This window comes from Neovison vison, chromosome 13 (assembly GCF_020171115.1).
Source record: "Neovison vison isolate M4711 chromosome 13, ASM_NN_V1, whole genome shotgun sequence".
NCBI classification, from domain to species: domain Eukaryota; kingdom Metazoa; phylum Chordata; class Mammalia; order Carnivora; family Mustelidae; genus Neogale; species Neogale vison.
The window spans coordinates 65,051,262-65,069,610 of NC_058103.1; the positions used below are offsets into that span (position 1 = coordinate 65,051,262).

At 40.0% G+C, this 18,349-nt stretch overlaps 1 protein-coding gene across 2 annotated transcripts in view; it reads right to left on the reverse strand.

The window, feature by feature from the left end:
• AKAP6 (A-kinase anchoring protein 6) overlaps window positions 1-18,349 on the reverse strand; it is a 552,477-nt gene that overhangs the window by 453,782 nt on the left and 80,346 nt on the right. For both annotated transcript variants that reach the window (XM_044232056.1, XM_044232057.1), the window contains one exon: window positions 9,702-9,913. The gene's annotated coding sequence lies outside the window, so the exon portion shown is untranslated. The remainder of the gene's footprint in view (window positions 1-9,701; window positions 9,914-18,349) is intronic.

Genomic DNA, 18,349 nt, shown 5'->3' on the forward strand with positions numbered 1-18,349 from the left:
ATTTATGTGCATAGCACAGTATAAGCATTTAAAGTATATTAAAGGATTTCCTTTCCATTAATGAAAGCTCTGAAAATTATTTCCTTGGTTTCAGGACTAGAGTTGAGAACTTATATTTCTTGGAAGGATATTAATCTTATCCCACTACTTCTGAGAAGTGAAATAATAATAACTTTCACTTATCAAATGCTTTGTGCCAATAACATTACATAAAAATACTTCATTTCACCCTATAAAATAGATATTCTCTCCATTTTATATATGGGGAAAATGACACTCTAGGAAACTCTAGATCATAGATCTAACAATTTTATATTAAAGCTAAGATTCAGAGGTAAATACACCTACCTCCAAAATCCATCCTCCTGGGCTCTGTCCTCATCTAGCAATTAGATTTAGGATGTCAGCAGATAGCATGATTCAAGAAAGGAGACCTGGCTATTGCTCCCGTGGGACCAACCATCCCTGTCCACCTCCCTACAACTAATCTGCACAGAGAATATCAGTCTATATACCCATGTGTAAATTATCGGATTTTAGGATTCCAAAACCCAAAATGGAAACCCTCATTTGGTATAAATTATTATAAAGAATCACTTTAAGTTTGATAGTATGACATTTCCATCACCATCTGAAGTTCTAGATTACCTTTGAAAAGGTACATTTTGTTTTCTCCTCAAGTTGGTTGATAGCACTCATTTTACTACTTGTTTAGCTTTTTAATCATATGTAATATTTACACAAAAATGGTGTTAAATCTAACATCTAAGAACCAGAGAAAAACAGCATACCAAAGATCATGATTTATGTCATTTTCTTAAGGAATAATGAAAATAAAATGTGGGCTTATTCACAAAAAGCCTAATAACATTAATCAGAGTGAAGAACAAAAGGAAAAATCTGCTAAGTAAAAACTAACATAGTGAAACATGTCTCTTCCTAAGCTGGTTATGTTACCTTTTTCTTGGTCCTCTGCCTCTTAGCCTAGTTTTCCTTTTCAGGTTAATTAGTCAAAATACAAATGTTTGCAAATCATGTTATCAATCATTCATTACTAAGTTAGAGAAAACCATACATCTTAATTCACTAGTTAAATCTCCCTCAGTTCTCAAAGCAATCATTAGTTCTCTGAGCCAGTTTTAGGGACTGTTTTTATTTTTTGCCTTTATTTTCAGATCTGTCCTTTATCTTCAAGCAGCTGCTCCTGAGACAGGTTTTCCCCTTGAGTGTCCTAGAAGCTGTGCCACTCCTGGTAGAGGCTGAGGAAAGATGCATTGCTGTGGGAACTTGCTGTGCTGTCTCCCTTCTCACCAGCAGCCCCGCCTTCCTTATTTTCAGTTATTTTCAATAGAAAATGCAATGTTACACTGAAACTAAAGAATGAATTTTTATGTGTTGCATAAACAATGAGTCTTGGAATGCTGAAAAAATAAAACAAAATTAAAAAAAATAAAATAAAACGACACTTGCACACCTGTTTTGATTTTTGCATATAGTCTTCTCCAACATAAGAGCCTGCTATTTCGGCTATTGCTAGTTGATGCCACACAGGCTGCCTGCAAGGATAGCTAATACGAATTTTAAAGAGTCATCCCCTTTTACTTCACAGACCAAAAAAAACAAAAAACAGGTTAAACTGAGTGCAATATTTGAATTAATTAGTAAAAGCTAAACGTGAGCAGATTAACTCACAGGGGGAACTGCAGTGTCACTTGGTTGTAGAAGGACTATTTTTATGCTAATGTGATGGGAATACACTGTGGCAGGGGAGCTAGGTGCCTGGGGGGGGCTGCTGATTGAGAGGATTATGGGGGTCCAGAGCTATCCCAGAAGGTGACAGTGGTCACAGACAGACTCTATGAGCACTAAGAATTGAAAGAGCTGAGAGGGGTACAAAACAATGATTTTGAGTGGCTAAAGTAAGGACTTATTTAAGAAAAAACATTTAGGGAGACCTGGGTGGCTCAGTCGGTTAAGCATCTATCTTCAGATAGGGTCATGATCTCAGGGTCTTGGGCTAGAATCCCTCATGGGCTCTCTGCTCAGTAGGGAGTCTGCTTCTGTCTCCCACTGCCCCCCCCACTTGTGTGCATACACCACGCACCTGCTCTTTTTTCTCTCTCTCTTCCAAATAAATAAAATCTTAAAAAGAAAAAGAAAAAAACATTTAAATCAAGGAAATGAATGAAAAGAAAAGGTGAGGGCAGCTTCAGACATGCCTGGAGCTCCATCTCAGTGTACCACCCACACAAGGGAAGAACTAGCCAAGACTGTCTGCAAGCAGAGCCCTGACACCTGGATGTTAAATCTATGACAAGCTGTCCAAGTAATAGACGTGTGCGTGCCTTTGGTTGCCCTAATTTGTAAAGTGTTTGTTCCTTCAGCACATGATCTGATACAGGGTGGATAACTGACACATTTGTTGATAGCTGAATAGCGAAATTGTCTAACACAGCTGGTTTTACAGTGTGTATGATGGTGGCCATGGATGCCATTAGGATTGTTACAGAGTACATGATAAGGCTGTGAGTTTGGGGCTTGATCCTTAGAGAAGACTCTAATGGCCCCTAATCCTCTAAGCAATGGCAAGAGCCCCTTGAATATCTGTCAGGTCCTGTTTACTCTCAAACAGCCAAAATAAAAAGTTATCTTTCCTGTGCAGCAAGTGCCATCCTTCATTCATATTAATTCTCTAACAATTCTCTGCACATCCGTAGATTAATACAGCCACTTCTCACTGCAACATGAAGGGTCAGAAGGCTTCACATACTATAAGGTTCAAGAGTCTATTACCAGCATCTCATTATTACAAATAGTGATGGTGGATCTAGACTTACAAACATTAGCATGGCAAGAGCTGCCTTGCTAGGGAAGGGTTCATTATAAATACTGATTGTAATTCTCTTTTTAATTAAAAAAAAAATGTGAACTCTTCCTGCAGTAGTATAACCTCAAATTATGGGCCCCCAGTCTCCTGGAGAGAGAATATTAAAAAAGGATAGTGCTAAAAAATAAAAACCACTCAGGCAGCATAAAATGTTGTGTAATTCAAATGAGAGTTAAACAAAGAAGTGATAAAAGTAATCAAGGAGTAAACAAAGGGCAGGAGAATAAATATAAACAATGAACCACAGGATGGGTTAATTAGCTTGCTTTGCAAAAGATTTGATTTCTCCCCTGAAAGCAATGGTAATGACAAATAAGCCTGACCTACCAAATATCTTTAGGTATAATGTAATACGTCCCCCATTGCCTATAAAAGAAACGCCACTGAACTACCGTGCATGGCACTGAATTTACCATGGATGCCTCTAAGTTAAAACATATGGGGTCTTTGCTCTGGGTTGTTTTGAGAATGGTACTTTAGTTATTTTAAGCTCTCCAATTTTTGTTTGAATTCTTCTAGAGCAGAGGTCTCTAACTCACGTATCCACAGGGCTCAAGCAGTAGTAGCAGCTGAGGGTAAATGGATGGGACTGGTACACAGACCTTGATGAATTGGAGAATACTGCTATGTCAACTCTTGCCAAGTGAGCCACATCACATAATTCCTACAAAGAGAAGCTTGGAACTCAGATTTGTGTGTCAATTCTTTTTATATCAAAATGGCCATACAGGACATACAAAGTTTGCAGTGTCCGGTGCAAACTGAAAACACAGAACCCCCTGCTCAAAAATTAAGGGGGTACCTGGGTGGCTCCATTGGTTAAGCCTCTTGATTTTTGCTCAGGTCATGATCTCAGGATTCTGAGATCAAGCCCCTCTTCAGGCTTCACGCTCATAGGTGAGTCTGCTTGAAGATTCTCTGTCTAACAAATAAATAAATCTTTTAAAAATTATTAAGAATTTAAAGATGGGAGTGCCTGGGTGGCTCAGTCAGTTGAGCCTCCAACTCTTCAGATTTTGGCTCAGGTCATGATCTTAGGGTTGTGGGACTGAGCCCCATATCAGGTTCTGCACTCAACAGGGAGTCTGCCTGAGATTCTCTCTCTCCCTCTGCCCCTCCCCACCTATGTGCATGTAAGCTCTATCTCACTCTCTCTTGCTCTCTCTAAAATAATAAATAAATCTTTTTTAAAAAGATTTTTTTAAAAAAAAAGGATTTCAAGATGCGCTCTCCCCCTCCCCAAGAAAAAAAGGAAAGAAAGAAAGAAAGAAAGAAAGAAAAGAATTTCAAGATGGTGACAATAGAACTTTAAATCAACTGTGGACGCTTCTTAGCACAGGCGCTATGTACGCACAGGTTGCAAGCCCAGGAAGTCTGACCCAGCAGTATACAAAAGAAGCTGCAATGTTCTGCCCATGAATTATCCAGCTTAAGACCCTGTTCTAAAGATTCCACATTCTCTCCCCATTTCTTTTTGTGACTCAAAGCATCCAGTTTCAAGATGGTTAGAAGAGTTTGAAGCATAACCTCTTGCTGAAAAGCAGACAAAAACATTCCTGATGGCTTACAAGGGACACAAAGTGTCTCCTTGTTCTTACCAAGTCTGAAAACCATCTGGGGGATCTATCTATTGATACGTATGTGCTTATGGAGAAAAAATCATTTGCCTTACATATTCAAAATACCTAAAACTCTACTGCTATGACCAAAGTCCTGTAAAAAGTTCTCTGCTCATCCATAGGAAAGGAAAAGCCTTTCCATTAGGGCCCACATACAGGGTTGGTATATGCAACTGCCATCAAAGAATAGTAGTCAATCTCCATGCGATTGTCACAAGTCAGACACACCTTACATATGTATGATCATGCACCTGAAAAATTTCAGGAAAGTTTATGAAATTACAAGCATAGTTTTAAATACATGAGATAATACAATTGTTTAAAGAAATGGCTCCCATTTAAAGTGATGTTTGAGGGGCTCCTGGGTGGTTTACTGGGTTAAAGCCTCTGCCTTCGGCTCAGGTCATGATCCCAAGGTCCTGGGATCGAGCCCCGCATCCGGCTCTCTGCCCATCAGGGAGTCTGCTTCCCTCTCTAGGAGGCATGGACAGGCTGCTCATGGCTGGAGGTAGCTGGCGCTCATGCCATGTGCACATACCTCCCTGGCACGCTGCCTGAAACATTCAATTTAGAGGGCTCTGGACAGCGTTTAAAAGTGAGAAATAACTTTCAGGGGCACCTGGGTGACTCAGTTGGTTAAGCATCTCATTCATGATTTTAGCTCAGGTCATGATCTCGGGGTTGTGAGACTGAGTCCCATGTTGGGCTCCACACTCAGGAGAAGTCTGCTTGAGAGTCTCTCTCTCGTTCTCCCTCTGCCCCTCCCCCTGCTTGTACTCTTTCTCTAAACAAATAAACAAAACCTTCTTTTAAAAAGTGAGAAATACATTTTATAAAAATGAAAAAAAATCACTCCTTAACTGATTTTTCATATACATTTCATATTTTCATATGTCAGGTTTATATCAATTGAGATGGACATGTACTTTTTGGTTGATTACAATTACACTTTTCAAAAGCTTATACCAACAAAATGCTAATTGCCATACACGTTTTGTCTATACCCAGCAAAATTCTAATCCCAAACCAAGCAGAAAAAAAAAAGCTATTATTTGATGCAGTGATTTTTACCTCTACATGTAGACCATACATGCATATGCACCTACCTATATAGATATGTAGAAATAATGGATTAATCTGTTAATAAGTGGAACGGAACTAAGTAGAAATAGTAGTATTACAGTATAAGAGTGAATAAATAATCCCACCATCAATTTACCCATTCATCTGTCTTGTTTACTGCTATGCTCCCTGACATTGCCTGGCACATAGTAGATACTCAACAGTACTTGTTGGATTGAACTGAATCCATAGGATCAAAACAAATTATAATTCACTGATACTAAGATTGGAAATAGGAGGAAATCAGACACATATAGCAGGTCTACCAACTTCCCTAACTTCCACTGGCTTTTTTATTCCCCAATTAATAATCTAACTCATGTAGTTACTGTACCCAGGAACTCTACTGCCTTTTATCGGTCTCTCATTTCTTTGGCTCACGCAGACACAAGCTTGGGCCTCCTTGGAGGAAGCTGGGACAAAGGTTAACTTCTTCCCAGAACCTAGAAAAGGCTAATGAGCTCTGTGGAATGATATTTCTAAGTATTCACCATACCAGAATCAATATCAATGTGCTGTCAGTGTATACATTAGCCCCACAGTCAAACAAAGAACAGCCCTCAGAGCCCATAATGACACTGGGCGTGGAGAGCTGGGGATGGGCAAGATGATGCAGAGATGACTGTATCAGCTCTCCTCAAACACAAGGCTTCCAGGATGTTGCACAGCCCCATTATTCTGGTACTTTGTCAGAGATAGGCAGCGTTTGGATTCAGCCACTGAGATATTCAGCAAAATAACTCTCTTTTGGTCTTCTTGATGCAAGAGATGGATTTGGAGTATACCTTCTGCCTGTGAGAGAAGTCACCTCTTCTATTCCTTGCCTGGTATTACCAGGGAATGCAAACATCTTCAAGTTGGCAGAGTACTATATATGCAGCTGATAAGACAGTACAACAAACTTGATTCATTACTGACCTAGATAAGACCAACTTTTACTACAATTCCATAATGCTCACCCTCATTCATGTAGCATTTCCCATATGCAGACCCTGCTAGAAAGATGTGTCAAGCAAGGGTAGTGGCAATAGTTCCTGAGCATCAACACTGCATTACTTAAATCTCTAGGATCAGTAAAGAACCTCCCCAAAATTCAAGCTCTTTCCTGTAGTAAAATTGAACTTGGTGTCATAAATGGGATTTCATTCCAAATGTGAAATGTGAACTTTGACTTTCCAATAGAATGAGAAGGGTGGGATGAGTGTGATAGAGTAAAGGTGACTCATTTGTGTGGTATACACAGTTAAGATGTCATAAAACTAAGACATCCGTGAGTAAGCATGTGGGCATCACAGTCAAATCACATCTGTTTGGAATTCTGACCCAGTCACTTATTAACTACATGGCCTTAGCCAAATTTGTTAACTTGGCTAAACTTGGTTTCTGCGAAACATGAATATCACCCAATCTTATAAAGTGAAATTATTATTCTGTATCTCACAGTGTCATTATAAGGGCTAACTGAGATATAAACAATGTTAGGTCCAATGCCCGATACATAGTAAGAACTGAATAACAGATGTGACTGTTATTTTGATTTCTATTTTCGTTGCTCCCACAAATAACTAACTTCTTTGCAACTTTGTGATTCAGGGGGTAAAAAAAAAAGCCATAACCAAAAGCATGGAGGAGGTTAACTTCTTGTGAGGCATCCATGGTGGAAACTTGGCCACACTGTAAACATGGTCTTGATATCTTTCACTCATCACTATGAAACAATATTCTCTAAATTCTAGAAAGTTTCAGTGAAACGCCACTAAATAGAGCTATAGAGCAATCTCTCCCTTCCTCCCATACACACACGCCCCATCCAACCCCTTGGGGATATATTAAAACTAAGGCAAGTGAAATAGCCCTAGCCAGTAATTAAGACACACAGCTCATCAGAGAGCAGCACGGGCTGTGGCCCTCTGCAAAGAAACTGAGCATCAGGATGACAGCTCTCATTACTAGGGCTTTGTTCTCCTAGAGCAAAAAGAGCACAAAAGCATAAAGTTGGAGAACTGTAACTGCATTTTGAATACTTGCAGGGGTGGGGGGGTGTCACAGGTTCCTCTGAACAGAGAGGATATTCCACCAGATAACTGCATCAGTCCACACCCACCAGCACCTTCCCCACCCTCAAAGCATGACTCCACTTTTTCTAACACTGCCCTTAAGGAATCGGCTTCCGTGACTTCCAGTAATTGTACAAATCACCCATGATGAAGCAGCTGAACACAGTGTTAGACAAAAGAAACAAAAATTAAGCAAATAGAAAACTCATTAAAATGCTGCCTTTGATTATTTTTACTCCTAACAATTCATGTTACCAAACAAGTCTTTCTTCGTTGCTTTTCCTTGGAAGTAATACTTTAAAAGAATTATAATGGGCACTGACTGGTTTTCTCTAGACTCATAATCCAACAACCAGATGCACTTTCCCTTCCCCCATCTCCATCTAGGACTCCTCCCTGTCACCTTAGAGCTTCTGACTTGGCTGCGTTCACACCCAGCAGTCCCGGCAAAGCTTTCTGTTCACATTATACAACAAAAAAGCAGCAATGAACAATTCATGCTCCTAAGTGCTTGCAATAAAACAGGCTGAGCTGACCTCTCCCATCCCAAATAGCTGCATGTCAGCCTCGTAAGCTTAAAGGACCGACAGTAGTACGTATGTGATGTGTATAAACAAACTAATTAAAATCTAAGGTCTCTCATTGCAGCTAGTGCCTAATGGGACCAATATAATTGGAAAAAAAAAAAAAAAGAATCACTCCAAGCTAGCTAGAGGTATTGCTTTTCCTGCCTCTAGGATACATCTCTTAGGCTCAATAAACAGCCTAAAAGAAGAGAAATTCGGGGGTTGCCATTCTTTCCTATAAGACTTCTTAAATAAAAACTATCAACTCAGCAGCACTGAGCCAAAAGACCACTCCCTGATTCCAAGTGGACATATTGATCAACTGAACTGACATGTGCCTCCTCCTTTCTCTCTCTTAGTAGCAATCAGCTGCACCAGGAAAATCCATTTCATTTCCCAAAACAAAGGCAACACACTGCTCCTTATCTGACACTGTCAGGACACAGTTTTTAGAGGGGGGCATAAAAATACACACACACACACACACACACACACACACACACACCAAAGATGCCTGAGAAATAGCTCGGAGTTGAAATGAACATGATACATGTTTATCTGGACTTTCAGGATTGAGTTGAGGTTATGACTAAGCCCAGAGATCTGTATTTGCCACAGTCACTGAGAACCCTGCTATTTATTTGTCTTACCAGATTCCGGCTAGGCTAAAGTTAAGAGCAGCACCTCGGGCACTTCCAGAGGCTCTCATCGGCGTTACCCTTCACTGCAACTGCCGCAGAGAGCAGACTTGTTACAAGTCCACCTGCAAACAACTCCAGCTGTTTTAGAGACTAGCTAGAGATGGGAAAATATTAGGGTTTCAACTAACTATGAAGGATAGGGATTGAAGGACTACCACATAAATCAAAAGGCTCAAGTAATTTCATTTGGTTTGGATCTTCGTGCTTTTAATAAATTCTGTGTTAAACATGCAAGTGATCCCCTTTCACATCAGGGTTATGTCAAATGCTTATTCAGCATTCATTCCTTGCCATGAAGAAAATGAAACCCAACCGAGGTAAATACTAAATCTCATACTGTAAATCACTAAATATTTCAAAAATCACAAGAGCAAATAGGGGACCAATTAGCTCTGTCCCATAAAAAAAGAAATCTGTATCTTTACAATGCTGAAATACTGTGAACTACTTGTTTTAGAGCCTATTTGGGATTTTGCAATAGAAAATTATCTTATGTTTATGAAAAATTCTATGAGAACACCAAAAATAACAGGCAGAGATGGAACAAGAATAATTCTACATATTATGATTCCTCTATGACTCTTAAAGGCCTTTGTCTAACCCAGCAGCCTGAAAAACAGATTTAGGTAAAACAGCCTTCTTTCCCCAGTCCATTTTAAGCAGACAACATCCCCCCATCTCCGCCTTAGCAGACACCGACTAACCAACAAAACAGCCTTGCAATTAAGGCCCGGATGTTCAACACTCACCATCTCCTTCTCCCACCATCTCCTTTTGATGTTTACAGCACATCTGTAGGATGCAATACTAGGAGATGCCTTGTTTGACCTGCTGCATGATGCTGTGACATCAGTTCAGATGATGCAGCTCATTATGGGAAAGACTGCTGTTGCTATGGCAACTGGGATGTGCTAGGAATCCTTGCTGCATTTCCAGTGGAGCCTGAGACAATACGGAAGCCCTGTAAGAAACAGACGATATGCAAAATGCAGACCAAAGGAAGAGGATCCCTCATTGGACTAAAATCCATACATTTAAAAGGGATTTCCCTGAAGGCACACTGGGAAAAATAAAAATTACCTCCTACTTCGTTGTTACACATTTAGGAGAGAATAAGGTTGTGGGGGAGATAGAGATTTAGTACTGAGCAAATAAAAACAAATGTTCAGTGTTTCTCTGTTCGTCAACTGATCACTTCTTCCTCTCTGGACAGCATTATGATACCTTTTTAAAAGTTATTAAAAAGAATTTTTGTTCACTTGTCAAAAACCAGAAGTACAAAGCAGGGGGCAGAAAAGGAATTAAAAATGGAATATAAACAGCAAAGAAAGTGACTCTAACTCTAAAGTAAATAAGCATTAATTCTTAAAACATGGGCAAACTCCCACCAATAAAGTCTGCCCTGACCATTTCCCCTGATGGACACCAACCCATAGGACCTTTCTAATGCAGCAGAGCCCCACCTCTCACCTGAGCATGGATGGGCATGTGTAAGGAGGATCTAGGGGGCACACCACACCACTTTCCATTTCCGGCGGCTCATCCCCTGGCCTGCAGAGAACCTCTCTTACTCACAGCCAAAACTCAAGTCTTTAAGGGAACCAAACCTTGTGGTCAGAACAAGTAACCAAGCTGCTAGAACTTCTCAAGTCACTGACATTCCAAACATTGGTGCTCTGTTTTCCTCTCCTCCGGGCAGTAAGACACAGAAGGAAATTACTCATGCCCCTCCCCCCCCCACAAAAGCTGCAACTGTGTGAAAAGCCACATTTAAACAAGACACAGTGAGGTATTTTGTCAATGAATAAAAGAAAATTTGAATTTAAAGCAATTGCTCTTTCCTAGTCCTGTGCAGAAGTAAATATTATGTGGTGAGAACAGAGGGCAGGGGAGGAGAGATGGACAGAGCAGCCATTTCTTGCATATTTAATATTCTTAGACCATGGATTGAGACAGAATCAAGCTGAGCCCCATCCACTCTATCTTCAGATTCTGGGAAAAACAGCATTCTAAAAGCCCAAAATTGACAGGACAATACAGTTGTCCTCTCCAACTTGAGATTTTAAATGGCACTGTTCGCTAACTGCATGCAGGACGAGGAGACAGAATGGCAAAAGAAATTCAGACAGTACTTGGTAAATAGGGGCGGATGAAATTGCCTGAGAGTTGCCAAGATCCTAGCAGGATGTACCACCAGCCGTTCACAAAGCAGCCCTGCCCTGGAAAGCCTAGCCCCCTTCCTATGTCACCTAATGAGAACTTGGGAGACTAAGAGCAAGAGGTTGAAGCTGCCTGCCCAAGTTACCCATGCTCTCAGTCACTGACTCTCACCCTTTACCTTCGACCAGATGCTACACCAAGAGAAGTAAGAGGCAACCACTCCAGAGCAGAACTGCTTCTCTGGGATTCAGAAAACACAGTGTTAATCCCAGTTCCTCCAGGGAACATCTGTGTGCATTCAGGCTAGTCAATTAACCTCTCTGGACCTCAAGTTTCTCCTTCGGAGATTTAATAATGTATTTAACTAATGACCATGGTTTACAAGTTTTGTTAGTAGTTGAACACTTTATTCTAATGATATAGTCCAAACTAGGTTGCCCTGATTGAGGAGTGATAAAAAGCCCAGAGCCAAAACTGACGAACCTTTCCCAAATCCCCTCCCCTCTGCCTCATTGGCTCTGAAATGGCCCAAGAAGGTACCTCTGAAGAACTGTCTCAGCCTCTGAGGAAGATGGAAGGAGTCATGGATCTAGAACAGTATTACTGGTCTTCCAGAGCTGAAATACCGTGATTCTGTAAAGAGGAGGGAGCAGGGTGGAATCAGGTATTTCAGACTTGAATACAGTTTCTCAGAATGAGAAGGATCTTATCAGTCTCCTTTACCAAAAGCAAGTCATTTGTTTGCTGGGAAGAGATAGATGGCTCATCAAATCTGAGGCTTACCTTTTAACAACATAAACAGGCTGAATCATTAGCCCACAAAACAGCCCAGATGAGGGGGGGAAAAAGGTGGGGGAGAAACAAATCATAAAGTAAGTTTTCTTTCTTGCCTTGTGAATGGACCTCTAATAGTTCACTTTAGACTTCCCAGTGGTCTTTTTTTTTTTTCTTTTTCACTGTTACACAGCCCCACGTCATGGGGTTGTTTTGAGGACTGCGTGCAATAATGTATATAAAAGCATCTGGAAACCAGAAGCAATGGAGAAATGTCAAACCTTGTTACTATTGTCATTAATAGCCCAATCACCCCAAACAGTGGAGGCTCTGAGCTCTCAACCGCACATCCAGCCAGATTCTGGACTCCAGACTAAGATGGCTGGGACATGGTTTGCAAGGTCTACACAGCTGCCAAGGTGGGCGGACTCCTCACCACTGACTTCAGATGAGGTCTGAAAAAGTAATGGACAAGGGATACACTCAGAGGACAGAGCCAGGGCTATAGGCAACAAAGAACAAATGAGTTTCTCCTGGAGAGCAGAATCAAGGCCAGATTAGTGAAATGAGGCAGCAGCTTCAGACCTGAATGACCCAAAGTATTTCAGAACTGCTGTGGGTTAGGGACCACCATGTGTCTCTCATTTTGCCTTTGACAGAGACAATTATGCATCAGTGAAAAATCCTGGATTTTCAGCTGACATAGTGACTACACGGGACTTTAGGTAGCTTCCTTGGGATGTGAATATACATTTATTATAGGGCAAAAGGGAGAAAATAAATATTTGGGGTTCAGCAGAACAAGTTCAACAGAACTTGTGACAGCTAAAGGGATTGCCAGTACCCTTACCCATAGGTAGACCTTGGGATTGGTTCTTATCAATGGAATGTGAGTAGAAGTGAAAAGAAACACCTCCAAAGGTAGTAAAGAGCATGTGTGCCTTCCCCATACTTCCCTCCCTGCTAACTGGATGCAAAGTAACTAGTGAAAAATTCTGAAGCCCCACACTGTGCATGGAGCCTGGGTCCCTGAATGACAGTGGGGTAGAGCCATGCTCTCCCAACCATCCACTGACCCACATGGAACTGCAGTGAGTGAAAAATAAACCTTTACTATATTAAAGAGATTTGGGGGTAGTTTACAACACATGAGCTATCTATTTAAAAATAAAAATATGACAATTTAGGGGTGCCTGGCTGGCTTAGTCAGTAAAGCATGTGACTTTTGATCTCGGGGTCATGAGTTCCAGCCCCATGTTGGACATGGAGCCTACTTAAAATAATTTTTTTCAAACTGTAACAATTTAATAAAATAGAAATTAAATAATTTAATAAACTATATTAAAATTATAACATTATATCTTGTAACTATAATTATATATACATATAATATACATATAATTACATTATATCTATGTAACTATAATCTTACTGATTATAAACTTACGATGTTAAAAACACATGCTGATATGCATTGAGAGACTCTCTTGGGAGAATATTCTATGTATTATTTCCCTAACTTATTTGGCCATAGTATCCTTTTTTCACGGACTAAAGTTGCACTGGCTGTCCATCCATAGTGTAGGAAACAGGACTATAAACAACAATGGGCTAGAAGCTCCCTGAAGCCCTTATTTAGTCTGGAGGCTATAGAAGAGGAAAAAGTTAAACTTCTTTCTTCTCCAGTATAAGAGTCAATTTGCAGTCTTTCTCTGTCATTATGAACTAGCAAGGCAGAAATTGATGGTGTTATTATAGATAGAGCAATATTCATACAAATGTTTCCTCTCAGCCATTTTCCCCTACTTACAACAAGGAGCTCTGTCCCAAAGTCTTAACATTTCAGAAGTCAATGAATCTTATTTCCAAATCATCAGCTCATGATGTAAACATACATCTTATGCTTAAAAAAAAAAAAAAAAAAAAAAAAACAAAACTAAAGCTATTCCTGGAAATGTGGCAAGCCTGCATTCCTTAATGTATCATGTTAAAATTTCTGGATCTGAAGACTGTTAGTTGTTAGTTAGCAACTGTTAGTTGGGAAAGTACTAGCTGATTTCACAGGAAAGCTTCTGAATCACCCTGGCTAAATATAATAATGGTGTGTTTCTTATTCATTTGAAATCTAAATGGATGCTCCCAATTGCAGATGACATTCTACATGGTGATTCAGGGACCCTATCTGAAAGTTTTTCACCTTTCTCTAGAGGCTTAGAGTCCTGGGCATTCATTGGGCAGATACAGATGGCACTGGGAAAATTTTTATGGGCCAGATCTGGAAGTACTCTTCTTCACTTCCATCCACATTCCATTGGTCAAAACTCAAATGATCACACATGCTACAAGAGAGGCTGGGAAATGGAATCTAGCTTTGTGCCTAGGAAGAAAAGGAAACAGGTGTAATACACAGTTATCCAGTCTCTGCCATATCATGGTATCAGGAATCTGAGACTTGTTTCAGGTGCATTTTACATATGTGTCTGCAATACCACCAATGGTTCTTCTTGTGCCCCAGTGAACATTCAGACACAAGACTATCATAGCCAACTGGTCAGCTCAGAGAGTTTGCCGGCAGGGCAGCATCAGGATTACTCTTCCATAGGATCTTGTGCAGCAGTCCGCACAGTCCACACAGTATCCAGGAGCTATTATGTCTGGCCCTGAGGTAACAGCTCAAGAACAATGAATGGAACATAAGCAAGTTCAAGAGCAACCAGCCTTAAAACCATTATTCCTCCAGGAGCCTGTACCTTTGTAACAATTTCACAGATGTAATTTCCAGGGTTCCCCCAAAAGTTATGCCCAGTTATAAGGGTCATTACACTCAGAAGAGCCCCAAATGATGGCTTCTATCTCACTCCAGACCAACAAGGGCTTACCCCTCATCACTCACTTCAGCTGAAGAATACAATGGATGGTGGGGAAGGGACTTTCTAGAGATCCCCCAAATCTAGGGTCATAGGAAAAATGGACAAACAGTTCCTCCTAGAGAGCATGGTCAGGGTTAGACCAACCAGAGAAATTCTTCTACTTTCTAAGAGCCATTTTTACCCTAAGCAATGTTGCCTAGAAATAACATTGACACTTCATCATTTTCAGGTTTCCAGAAAAACAGAGCTACAGAGTTAACCAAAGGTCAAATTATCTCACAAAGATAAAGTGTTTAGCTAATCCCCTACCAAAAATGCCCAGTTCTAGCTTTAAAGTTGACCTTTGTTCACAAAATATACAAATATCCAAACACTCCATCCACACACTTATGTGACCATACACCCATGCTGCCTGGGGATACTGCTTCAATCAGTAATTTTACATACTTCCTGAGATTATCTGGAGGCCAAAAATATTTGGACACCAAACTACAGTGGACATTTGTGGCCCTTACTGTAGAGGGTTCAGCATCCTTTTTAATTCTTTAGATAACCAGGCAAAGCAAAACATTCTTATCTAAAGATTATTAATCTTTGGCGAGCAGAATAGAGCTTGCAGACATAATAATGATTATAGAAGTTCATTTATTATTGTTGTTGTTAACTGAAGTCTGGATTTATTATTTCCAGACATTACCTCTTCCACATACTAGGTTATACACTTTAGGTGGGACTCCAATTAAAGGAATGAAGCATGTGATTCAGTCTTAAGCCAACCAGGTTGTTACATTCGCCCGACCTACAGACATTAGCTAGAGACGAGGATGGGACCCCACTGAAGCTAATGAGATGCACTGAGACATTTTAATGAAAATCACTGTTGGCTTCTTGTCTGAAAGTGAAAGGATGTCAAATTTGAAGCTTCTTGCCCATATTTCATTCGTGAACGAAGAACCTGTCTAAGAATAAAGCCAAAAGAAAGAGCAGAGCTGAGTTGAACTGCACTGGTGAGAATGCTGGAGCCAGAAATCAGCCTTACTCTGGCTCTGTAGATTGTAAGAGCCAAAAGGTCCGTTTTTCTTCTTCAGCCAGTAAGTTTTGGGATTTCAGTCACAATAACAGACCTAACTAATCTGCAAAGCCATTAGAGACACTGTGGAAGGTGCAAGTTGGCACTATTAGCATGCAGCATCCTTGGATGGGGAAGAAAAAGTTGGGTTCTTAAGTGTTGAACCTTAACAATGAGACCCCTAAAAGTGTTAGGATCAGGGCCTGAACTGGCAAGGTCTCAACATAAGGAAGATGCAAAGCATTATCTTTTCTTCTGTACATTATCAGATTTATGGCATTGATCTCACACCCCAATCGGCCTGAGCCCCATTCCTCTGCCCTTTGCCCGGGAAAACTCTCATCGGTGAAGACCAAAAAGGCCAGGGAAAGGCGGTCCTGGGGTGGCTCAGTTGGTTGGGTGGCCAACTCTTCATTTTGGCCCAGGTCATGATCTCGCAGTCATGGGATCCAGCCCTGTCGAGCTCCATGCTCAGCTTGGAATCTGCTTTATAGTCTCTCTCCCTCTATCCCTCCCCTCTCAATATAAATAAATAGCAACTCTTAAAAAAAAATTAAAAAATAAAAATAAATAAATAGATTAAAAAAAACCCAGGGAAGATACATCCCAAATGAATACCTAGATCTGGAGCCTGAAGCAGACTTAGCGGTGATTTTGTCCAAAGAAAGTGGCCCCAACCAGTTCAGAGATTTCCCTGCCATCCCTCTGAATTTAAAATTTTTATCTTGCCTGACTTTATAGAGTTAGTATGGTGTGCTGTTTCACTTAGATTTAACTCCAAACACAAACCTTTGACCTGAAACAAAATGGTTTTAAGGTACAGGTGGAAGCGCAATTGTGCAGTTTATGTAGGGAAAGGAAAACATTCAGGACTAACATATGAAGCAGGGATTTACAAACTATTTAAACTCTGCATTGTATTTCTGGGGATTTCTGGCTTTAGAATTTAATTTTTTCATAGGTTTTAATCTTGTCCACTCAAGCAGTCTTTGGGGTACTAAATATTATATCACTTTTGATTTGTAGGCATAAGTAATTACTTATTAAGTCCTTCTTGATTCTTAATTTTGTTTTCTTTTTTTTTTTTAAAGATTTTATTTATTTATTTGACAGAGAGAGATCACAAGCAGGCAGAGAGGCAGGCAGAGAGAGAGAGAGAGAGGAGGAAGCAGGCTCCCTGCTGAGGAGAGAGCCCGATGCGGGACTCGATCCCAGGACCCTGAGATCATGACCTGAGCCGAAGGCAGCGTCTTAACCCACTGAGCCACCCAGGCGCCCTTAATTTTGTTTTCTTAAAAAGTAACATTGTTTACATTTTGTTTACATTCCAGGCAAAGTCAACAGCTTTCTCTTCATCACTCCAGAGTTTGAAACATTATAAATAATTTTACTAAGGCTTATATGTGTCAATCTTTTTTTTCCCTTCCTTGAGGCCTAAAATAACAAAAAGTTGTTTGCTACTGAGAAGACCCAACCAAAAATGATAAAGCCAGTCAGCAAGCAAACACTTACTATGTGTCATCAGACATAAAGAGGATAGTGGTCATGATATCTGTTTCAAGTTATGTACAACTGACTCATAATTAACATAATATTTTCGGCCTGTACAACCTTTTAAACTAGACTCCTCCCCCTCCCCGAGAAAATGATTAATAAAATAACTAACCCTCATTTATAAATATTCTCCCAACATAAACATAATACATTCTACAAAGATGTGGTTTTCCAAGATAATTTTATTTAGAAATAGTTATTCCATATAAACACACACACATATACATATAGACTCGGGAATATAGGTGAGAATGAGTTTTTGCACATAATACCAATCTTTCCCTTTACTCTAGGCAATAACAACCTATTTCTAAATTTACCAACTTACTGCTGGAGTCAACATTCTATCAATATACTTACTACAAAAACTTTCACCATAATACAAAATATTGCTTCATGGAATTCTTTCAAAAAGGATTACACAGACACAAACATAAAAGTAAATCTAAAATATTCTAAAGTATACATGTCACATGAAGAACATATACTATATATAATACACCTACTGAGATACCAAAAAAAAAAATCAAGTAATAAAGCATTGCTTTACCTAGCTCTATGTTTACATAGTGCTTACTCAGTGCTCTGGAATGAATCTGTGTCCCCCCAAATTCATATGTTGAAATCCAAACCCCTAAGGTGATAGTATTAGAAGGGAGAGCCTTTCCAAAGTGATTAGGTCTCAAAGGTGGATCCCTTCTGAATGGGATTGGTGCCCTTATAAAAGAGGCCCGAGAAAGCTCCCTTGCCCCTTTTTCACCATATGATGGCAAAACAAATAGGTACTATTTATGAACAGGAAATGGATTCTCACCACACACTGAATCTTGACTGTGGACTTCCCAGACTCCACAACAGTGAGAAATCACTGTCTGTTGTTAATAAGTAACCTAGTCTACAGTATTTCTGTTTGGTACCCCAAACAGATTAAGACACCCAGCTCTTCAAAAATTAGTTATGATTCAAAAAA